Genomic DNA, 9,871 nt, shown 5'->3' on the forward strand with positions numbered 1-9,871 from the left:
AACAAAAGCACAGGACAGAGAATTCATATGTACTGTATCTGCAGGGAAGTGAATAGACTAATGGAGCTGTAATAGGATTCATAGTATACAGGGGACTTCAGTGCAAAAGGCTACTGGAATGGGAGCCAGGCGACTCTAGTCCCAGTCTTGGCTCTTGCTAACTACATGTGGGACCTTACACAAATCATTTAACTTTTTAGGAATCAATTTCTTCATCTGTAAAAACCATTCATTTATTCAACAAGTATTTATGAGGTACCTACTCTATGCCAGGCATGGAGGTATAGTGGATGGGGAGCTGGCCTCAGAGTCAGGACAATCTGCATTTCAGTCCTGCCTCTGACCTATATTACCCTGGGGAAGTCAATCAACTACTCAGTGACCCATTATAGATGTGGATCTTCATGGAGAGGATGGGTTTTCCTCACTGGAAAGCTCTCTAACATCGATGAAATCATAGGTCCAGTCATTCTCTCTCTTTCCAAAATGTGTCAGGCACTAGAGGCATGAAGACTAATAAAAAATCATCCCCATTTATCAAGGAGCTTATATTCTACTGGGCTGAAGTAAACGAGTTCTAATTTCCCTTCTAAGATCCCTTCTATTGTCAAAATTCTATAGAATATTCAGTATTTGGGAGTACTGACAGATGAGATGGGGCAGGGATGGAACCTGAGAAGGCATTGAATGTCAGGAAACACTAGAGTTTTATCTTATAGGAAGTGGATTGTTTAGTACGGGAGTGCCTTGATAAATGCAGAAGATTGATTTGAAGGTGGCACACAGGATGAGTTAGAAAAGAGACTCCTGTGTTGGTCGGTCGTCTGATCCCAGTGAATACTTTTGGGCATATGGATAGAAGGCAGAGCTGGGTTAACTTGTGGGGATAATGGCATACCCGATTAATATGTAATGGTGGCAAAAATAGCAAGCTAGATCTTGGAGGGCAGGGTCAGTTGTGTTTTTGTCTTTGCATGCCTGGCACAGGATAGGCACTTGATAAATGCTAGTTGAATTAAATTGAGTAGAAGCCCATCACCAGGCTGCTCCCAATCTTGCCCTCCCCCATGGGCGTAAGCATGAATCAGACGGTATCCTCTTCCTCTCTTTCCACTCCTCGCAAGTGCAGAAAACGGACTTGGAAAGAATCTTCTCCGTTCCCTGATGCCTCCCTGCTGTGATGGCATGGTCAGAATGCATAGGGCTGAGTGGCCTCCTGCACATCACCCATTCTGAGTAATTGCCCCTACTTCTTTGACATCTAGGTGGAAGGGAAATCCCTTACTGAGAATTCAAGCTTCTCCACAGGCCCTCACAAGCTTCTTTCAGAGGGTCTTGGGATTCTGCCATTTCTTTGCTCTAAGGGCGGGTGGAAGGAATCTACACCCCCTTTGAGTGCAGAGGAACCTTGGGTGCCCAGTGTGAAAGTGGCCTGGTTTTGCTGGGAGCGTTTCAAGTTCATCCTTTATTTAAGACAGGAAGAGAAGTATTTTAAACATTGGAAAGAAAACTAGAATCTCCTTTCTCTTTTGCACTTCTTGTGTAAATACAAGATAAGCCCTGTCGACTCAAGGTTACTGTAAACAGCTCATCTGCTGCTCAGTACAAATGCACATTCTATAAATCTGTTGACATAAAAAAGTTCTGTTGCCCTGAACCTGGGTAAATAAAGCTACCCTTTTCTCTGCGTTTACAAGTCAAAAGGTTTAGCCAGTGAGATGTAAACTGTTTAAACATTCTTACTGGATCTGAATATAAAGGGACAGGTTTCTCTTGGAGGATCTGAGTACACAGTCCTTGCACCCACAGAAACAGGAGCTTGAGTCTTCTGAACCCCCAAATTAACTTTCTGCCCAATCCAGAATTTTACCTCCTGGTTCCTGAGCAAGTCTGTGAAAAGGTCGCATTCATAGCCAGATGAATAGAGGCTCTCCATGGATGGGTAATTTTGTGGGATACCCACATGGAAATCTGGCTTTCAGTTGTGTTTTGGGTCAGAGACAGCCCTGTGGCTGGGCACAAACAAATGTGACCTGTTCTTTCCTTTGGTGGTAATCTCTGAAGACCCACAACATTCTGAGGAGGAGCCAGGGAGAATTTGGTACCTTTCTCTCATTTCCTCATTGGTCCCTCCACGACCCAGGGTCAGTTTAATTTGCTAAAGGATTTGGCTTTTGTGAACCACAGGCCACTATGAATAGCACTCCTTCTTCTCCCCTGAGTCTTCTGCCTGGTCCCTGCCACTGACATCATTCATTCATTCATTCATTCATTAAACAAACCTTTATCTGAGTTACCAATTAAAAGGCAATCAGCAAGGTGCCAGGCACTGTGCTAAGCCCTGGGAATACAAAAGAAAGGAAAGAACCCCAACAACCAATCCCTGCACTCATGGAGCTTAAAATCTAACAGAGTAGGCAACACCTAAATAAATAGGTACATACAAGATCCATACAGAGTAGATGGAAGCCACTAATAAAATGGGATGCATTTCTCTTTATTTAGTTCCTGTGCTCTTGTGGAAAGCAAGGGATAACTGAAAGACAGTGCGGGTGTCCATGAAATATTAAAAGCAACAGCAGAATACCTCCAGCCTTTCAAGTGGATCCTTCTCTGTACAGAAAGACATGGACAAGAATGGTGCAGAATGAAAATGAGGGCAGAAGTCACCCACTGGAGGAAATGCCACACCAATAGGACGGATGTTCCCCAGTATGTCAGAAAGTTAAAAATCAGTTACCCCAGAGGTACAAGATGCTTTGTAGCAGATGGAGAATAAAACAATTCTCCACTTTGAGACACCTCAATTCATTGGGATAGGGACTGGTCTTGGGATTTCATTGGTATAGGGAATTCTCAGGTGAAAAAAAACAACTGTCCACTGATGCAGGTCAGCATCTTATAGAGTTACCTGTAGCACTGAAAAGTTATAATGATTTTATCAGGGTCAGGGGGTATTTATTTGAAGCAGGACTTAAACCCAGTTCTCAAGAGAACTGCTTTGAAGCCACATCTCTATCCACTATAAGAGAGGAGTCAGATGCAGAGCCAACCCCATGGCTGTAAATTACCACAAAACTTTGTCTGAACCATAGGGGCAGCTAGGTGGCTCAGTGGATAAAGCACAGGCCCTGGATTCAGGAGGACCTGAGTTCAAATTCGGCCTCAGACACTTGACACTTACTAGCTGTGTGACCCAGGGCAAGTCACTTAACCTTCATTGCCCCAATAAATAAACAAACAAACAGATGGATGGATAGATAAATAGATAAATAAATGGATGGATGAATGAATGAATAAATATATGGCTTAATGAATGAATAAATAAATAAAAACAACAATTGAGAATTATTTAACAAAATGAATAAAAATAAACCAACAGAGATAATGTTCATTTTTGGTTTTCTAAGTTAATGTGACCTGCTAGAATCTTCTTCTTTTTTGAGTTTGACAATGCTCCACTATATTATGATGCTTTTGAGGAAACTGAGGCTGTAGGGGCTCCATTCATAAGGGAAAAAAAATAGGACCAGACTGGGAATCAGGACCTGGGTTTCATTACTTAATTCAATAGGAGCTATTGCAATAGCCTCCTTTTTGATCTCCTTGCCTCAAGTGTCTCTGAATTCCAATACATCCTCTATACCACTGCCAAAGTGATATGATAATAATAACATAGCTCACATTTATATAGCACTCTAAGATCTACAAAGCACTTTCCATATTTTATCTCATTTGAGTCTTACAACAACCCTAGGAGTTAGTTAGGTGGAGTTTTCCCTATTTTATGAATGAGAAAACTAAGTCACTGACATTAAGTGATTTGCTCAAGGTCACGTACTTAATAAATATCTGAGACAGGATTTGAACTCAGGTCTTGATGACTCCAAGTCCAACATTCTATCCATTTCATGCCCTTGTGAATTTTGAAATATTGGGAGAATGAGCCAGCAGGAGGTCCTAGAGTAGGAAAGTACCAGATTTAGCAGCCAGCCTATTCAGTCTTGTTTTCCCAAGAAATGGCCTTTGGGATTCAGCCCAGAGGCAGCTGAGCCATAGCAAGGTCTATGCTGTGAACTTGGTAGGCCAAAAGCTAGGTTGAAACTAAGTTATGACTGATCTGATTTGCCCTAGGGACCAATGTTGTAGAGGGGAGAGTGTGCCTCTCCCTGGGTGTTTGAAGGAGGGAATGTTTGTGTTTCTAATTTCTTCAAAGTATTATAAAATGCATTGTAACAGCTAATTGATGTTAATGGGTTAAATGGAACAGGAAGTTAAATACTGGCAGTTAACAGTGTGGGAGGATACAACAGAATGGGCTTAGAGCTGATGGTATTAGAGAAAAACACCCTGACTCCTCAAGGGTATCCTATAATCTGGAGGAGGAGATCTAGCCAGCCTAACTCTAGAAGAATGGACCCCGGACTGATTACTACATTCTTTAGATATTACTTCTATCACACTCCCTGTGGTGCAGCCATTTTGCTTACCACTTCCCATCTCTGTGTCCCCCATGAATACTTGATCACCTCACCTCTTCCTAGAATCTCTGGTTTACTTAAAGGCTAGGCTCAAGGGCCACCTACTGCATTTGTTTTTTCCTAGTCTCTCTAGATACTATACCTTCTACTCCAATTACCTAGTATTAGATTTAAATAGTAATCACCTATAAATGTATATAATACAAGTTTCATGAAGGCAGGGACTTTGTACTTTGTATTCTTAGCACTTGGAATAGTGACTGATACATACTAGGCATTTAACAAATGTTTATTGATTAATTGATTGAATAAGTGCTTGTTAATTGATATCCAAGCTCTGTGCTAGAATCTCAGAGGCAAAAAAAGAAACCATTCTTATTCTCAAGGAATTTACCTCCCATTGCATGCAATGGTGGGGTGGGGGTGGGGGGGTGGGCAAACAACATGAACACAGATAAATAAGCACACCTAAGTCTTCCTGGAACCCCTGAAAGCACATTCCATATATGTATACGTCCAGTCCTTAAGGGGTCCACTCTTTTGTGGGCAATGGAAGAGGCATTTGGGGTCTTCGCTAAGGATCTTTGGATTTGTAATCCAGTGCTTAAAGAACTGTCTCTCAGCCTGGTCATTATATGACTAGGACAGAGCTGGGTGAGGTTATACTGGTCTTCAGAAAATGTTTGAATTGCACTGTTGTTGTTGGTGAGTCATTTTTCAGTCGTGTCCAACTCTTCTTGACTCCATTTGGGATTTTCTTGGCAAAGATACTAGAGTTTCTTTTGCCATTCCCTTCTCCTGCCCATTTTACAAGTGAGTAAACTAGGCAAACAGGGTTAAGTGACTTGCCTAAAATCACACAGCTAGTAAGTGTCTGATTCTAGACTTGAACTCAGGGCTTCTGGCTCCAGCTAAGGAGAAACATGAGGAGATGGAGTAGAGCATAGAGAGCCAGTTATGACCATCAAGTAAGTCCCTTCAGAAGCTTTTCAGTGTGTGTCTTGTGTAATGATTGGAATGACACCACCTGCTGGAGACTTACTGTAGAAGAGTTCCGCCCATGAAGTGAAGGTCTTTGAGGGCAAGACCAGGAGTCTTTTCTTTGGAAAAGGAAGTGACGCGGGCTAGTGGGAGGAGGAAGGAAGAGACTGGCGCGTGGTCTCGCTCTCTTTTCCTCTGGACTCTGGTGGAGAAGGGAGCTAGAAATGCACTCTCCCTTTAATCCAGACCAGAGTCCAGAATCCAGTTTTCCAGACCAGAATCCAGTTTCCTCCTGATGACATCTTACCACTTCGAGAAGACAAGAGAAATCAGAGACTCTATACGAACTGTTTTGTTTTGTTAGTTTTTACTATCTCCTTTCTGTTATAATATACATCATCTATAACATGTACCCTATGCAGAGGCCCTCCCTTTGCAAGACTAATGTCAAAGCGTCGGTTCATGAAGAAAAAAAAAAAAAAATTGCCCCTCTGGACAAAACTTTCCTCTCTTCCTTTTCTATATTGTTGTTCACATATTATTAGTTAGCAATAGTTATTATATTCTTTTTACTGTTCCATCAAGGAAACATTTTGTTTCTTGAGGAACAAAAGGGGGGACTGTAATGATTGGAATGACGCCATCTACTGGAGACTTGCTGTGGGAAAGCTCCACCATGAGGAAAATGCCTCAGAGGCATTGTGGCTTTTCCTTGGCGTCAGGAAATGACGTTTGCTCATGGGTGCTGTCTATCAAGGCTACCAGCCAATCAACTTGAGGAGCCTCCTATGGTCTGGGAGGAGACAGGAAGGAGGAAAGGGAGCCTGCGCAGAGAGCGCTGGGGCTTTTTGGCTTCCTGACTTGATGGTGGTGGCAGCAGAGGACTTCGCAGGAAATTTGAGGAAAGATAGGAATGCCAGGCTGTTAGAATTCTGTTCTCAATCTTTTTCTTTCTATTTTCCAATAAACCCTTAAAAACCTAAACTTGTTTTATCAGTGATTTTTAGTCAGTTTCCCCCAAAATGGGGGAACAGATTAGAATCCACATTTAGAATCTTAAATTACACACCTGGGATAGTGGATTAAGCATGGCAGGCCAGCCTCAGAGCCAGTCTCCACTTTATGGGACAAAGAATTCAGACTGAGTATACTGAGTGACTGTCACTTTCATCTCTGTGCCTCCACATTGGAGCACTTTGACCATCCCCCATTTATTGAATGCTTGATTGCCTCACCTCTTCCTATAATCTCTGGTTTACTTAAAGGCTAGACTCAAGCCTAAAGAAACCTTTATAAGAGTGTCCCTTTCTAACTTCTCCCTTGATGTGAATGGTTGTTACCCGAAGAACATTTTCATTTTGTTTCCTTACTATGCTTGAAATTGTTCTTTTAGCTTGTTTTTGCTTTCCTTTAACATAAAAATTCATGGTTGACCATTAAAGTTGTGTCCTGAATGCTTATATATTGGTGGAGTACAGATGGAGACAATATAATGTGTCAGTGACAAGTTGAAATATATACAGAATTTAAGATAGAGCAGAGATTCCAATCTCGGGCTAATAATTATGGATTTCTTTTTTCTAATTTGGGCATTCATGAATTGTTATTATATTTTAAAACTATTTCATAAAGCTCCCAAAAGAGACTCTGAACAGAGCCCAGACATTTCTTTTTTTACTCTGGGGCTGTGAGTCATAGCAAATTTATTCCTAGAGCAGGTCATTTTGAACTCTGTTATCTGGAGCCACCTTCTCATGTCTAGAGAGAGATAAAGAGGCCAGGAAAAGAGTGTGATCAAAGTGATTCAAAGAAAGGTTCATGGGCAGAGATGAGCATTATCTAGAAGGACTCTGCTCTGGCCCAACTAGAAGGGGAGAACAAAAATAAGGGAGCACTAGCTAATCTACATCCTCTGCAGAGTCACCTAATGGTTTTCTAAATATAAAGAAATCTGCAGGGCAGAGCACAAGTCACTAGGGAGATGAGAATAGACTTTTTGTAAGAAGAAACACTTGGGTTGAACCTTGAAGGAAGCTATGGAGTCTAATACATCAACCAATCAATATTTATTAATTATCTTCTATGTGTCAAACACTGTTCTCAGTGCTTACAAGGACAAAGAAGAAAGCATTCCTTACTCACCTTACATTCCAATGGGAGAGAAAACAAGCATACATAAATAGACAGAAAGCATAAATATAAAGTGAGTAAAGACAAATATATGCAAAGTCAATTAAAAATAAGGTAGTTTGAGGACACTCAAATTTGGAGGTGTCAAAAAATGTTTCATGCAGAGATGGTTCTTGAGCTTTCTTTTTTCTTTTTTTTTTGGCGGGGCAATGGGGGTTAAGTGACTTGCCCAGAGTCACACAGCTAGTAAGTGTCGTCTGAGGCCAGATTTGAACTCAGGTACTACTGAATCTAGGGGTGGTTCTATATCCACTGAGCCACTTAGCTGCCTGCAGACATTAGGAACAGCCTATACAAAGGTTTGGGACATGGAAGGTAATGCACAGGGAATGGCATACAAGGTGGTCTGGCTAGAATATAGAGTGTGTGCTGGACTCCAATTTGTGTAGGGCTTTCAATGCCAAACAGAGGATTTTGCATTTTATCCTAGAACTGATGGAACTTCTTGGGCTAGGAAATGTTATATAGTCAGACATGTTTAGAAATATCAGTTTAGCATATGTGTAGGATAGTCCGGAGAGAAGAGAAACAGTAGTCCAAGGGACCATTTGGACATCTATTATAATAATCTAGGCTAGAAATGGAAAGAGCCTGGATGAGTAGAGAGAAGGGAATGGATATAAGAGATGATGTGGATGAAGTATTGATAGTCCTTTGCCAATTATTGGATAAGGTTAGTGGTGGTGAAGGAGAGAGAAGAAAAGAGAATAACTGATGTTTTAAACTCAGGTGACTGGAAGGATAGTGATACCCTCAACAGAAACAGACAAGTTGAGAAGAAGGTACGGTTTAGTGGGAAAAATGAATTTTATTGTGATTTTAAAGAGCCTAACTGATATCAAGTTTAAAAATGTCCACTAGGTATATGAAACAAATGCAAAATAATTTTCTGTGAGGGAGGAGGGTTGGGGAGCACTAGTCGCTAGCGGATCAAGAAAGGGCCTCATGTAGGAGAGGGTGGCGCTGAGTCCATTAAGGAACTGTAGGTTTTTTGGAGATCACCAACCTGTATTCTAAAAATGACTTAAATTAGACCAGCTTTTCTGAGGGAGGGAGTCCTATTCCACTTATTTTTAAATAAGAACTCTGTCTCACCAGTGTGTATGATATAATATAAAAGCTTCTTTAAAAAACACACCACTGGGAACAGCTAGGTGGCGCAGTGGATAGAGCACCGGCCCTGGATTCAGGGGGACCTGAGTTCAAATCTGACCTCAGACACTTGACACTTACTAGCTGTGTGACCCTGGGCAAGACACTTAACCCCAATTGCCTCACCGCCCCCCCCCCCAAAAAAAAACCCTATACCACTGTCAATCCTACTGAATTATCTACTACTTTCTTCTTCCCTTTGTGATACTATGTACAATACCAAACCTCAAAGTTTAAGTTCATAATATTCACATCATTTTTATATGATTTAAAATATAATACTGTCTTTCTTCTTACCTTTTTTAATGAAAAATTTTTATTTGAAAAAAACGTCTGTTAGGCAATTGGTGATGAGAGAGAAACTCAGGAGAAAGAGACTAGGGTTGGCTATATATATCTGGGAGCCATTTGAATGGTGGGCATAGTGGGATCCGTGGCAGCTGATAACATCACCAAAATCAATGTGGAGAAAGAATAGGGCCTAGGAGAAAGCCCTGAGGCATACCGACACACATAAAGCATAGGACACTGAATCATGACCCAGAAAAAGAGAGCTAGAAGGAGTGAGCAGACAGGAGTGGAACCAGGCAAGAGAAATGTCTCTATCTAGGGAGGAGGAGGGATCTGGATAAAGTGAAGTGATCAACAGTGCCAGATACCATCAAGAAGTCAAGAAAGAAAAGGACTGAGAAGAGAAATCTTATGAACCCCGGATTTGGCAATTATATGTAATGCTCCTCTCCTGTTTCCCCCTTCTCCATTCTGTTGTGCAAATCAGCTGGGATTTGGCTAGAGATGGCAACAGGAAGTGAGGAGAGAGACACAGCTGGAGCAGAGAGGAATTATGCTTAAAGTTTCATTCAAACTATACATTTTCTAGAACTCCTGGCTCTAGCCTGATTCTGTTTCTTGGAGGGCTTCCAAGGTTTAGGAGAGCAGAAAGCTCATTTGGTGGCCATTTTGTTATCTTTTTATGTATAGGATTCTTGTTATAATGTGCTGTCTGTGTACTTATTAATTCTATGCTAAGAGTAAATGTTTTATCCAATGTCCAAGTACAAGCATGT

This window comes from Dromiciops gliroides, chromosome 1 (assembly GCF_019393635.1).
Source record: "Dromiciops gliroides isolate mDroGli1 chromosome 1, mDroGli1.pri, whole genome shotgun sequence".
NCBI classification, from domain to species: Eukaryota; Metazoa; Chordata; class Mammalia; order Microbiotheria; family Microbiotheriidae; genus Dromiciops; species Dromiciops gliroides.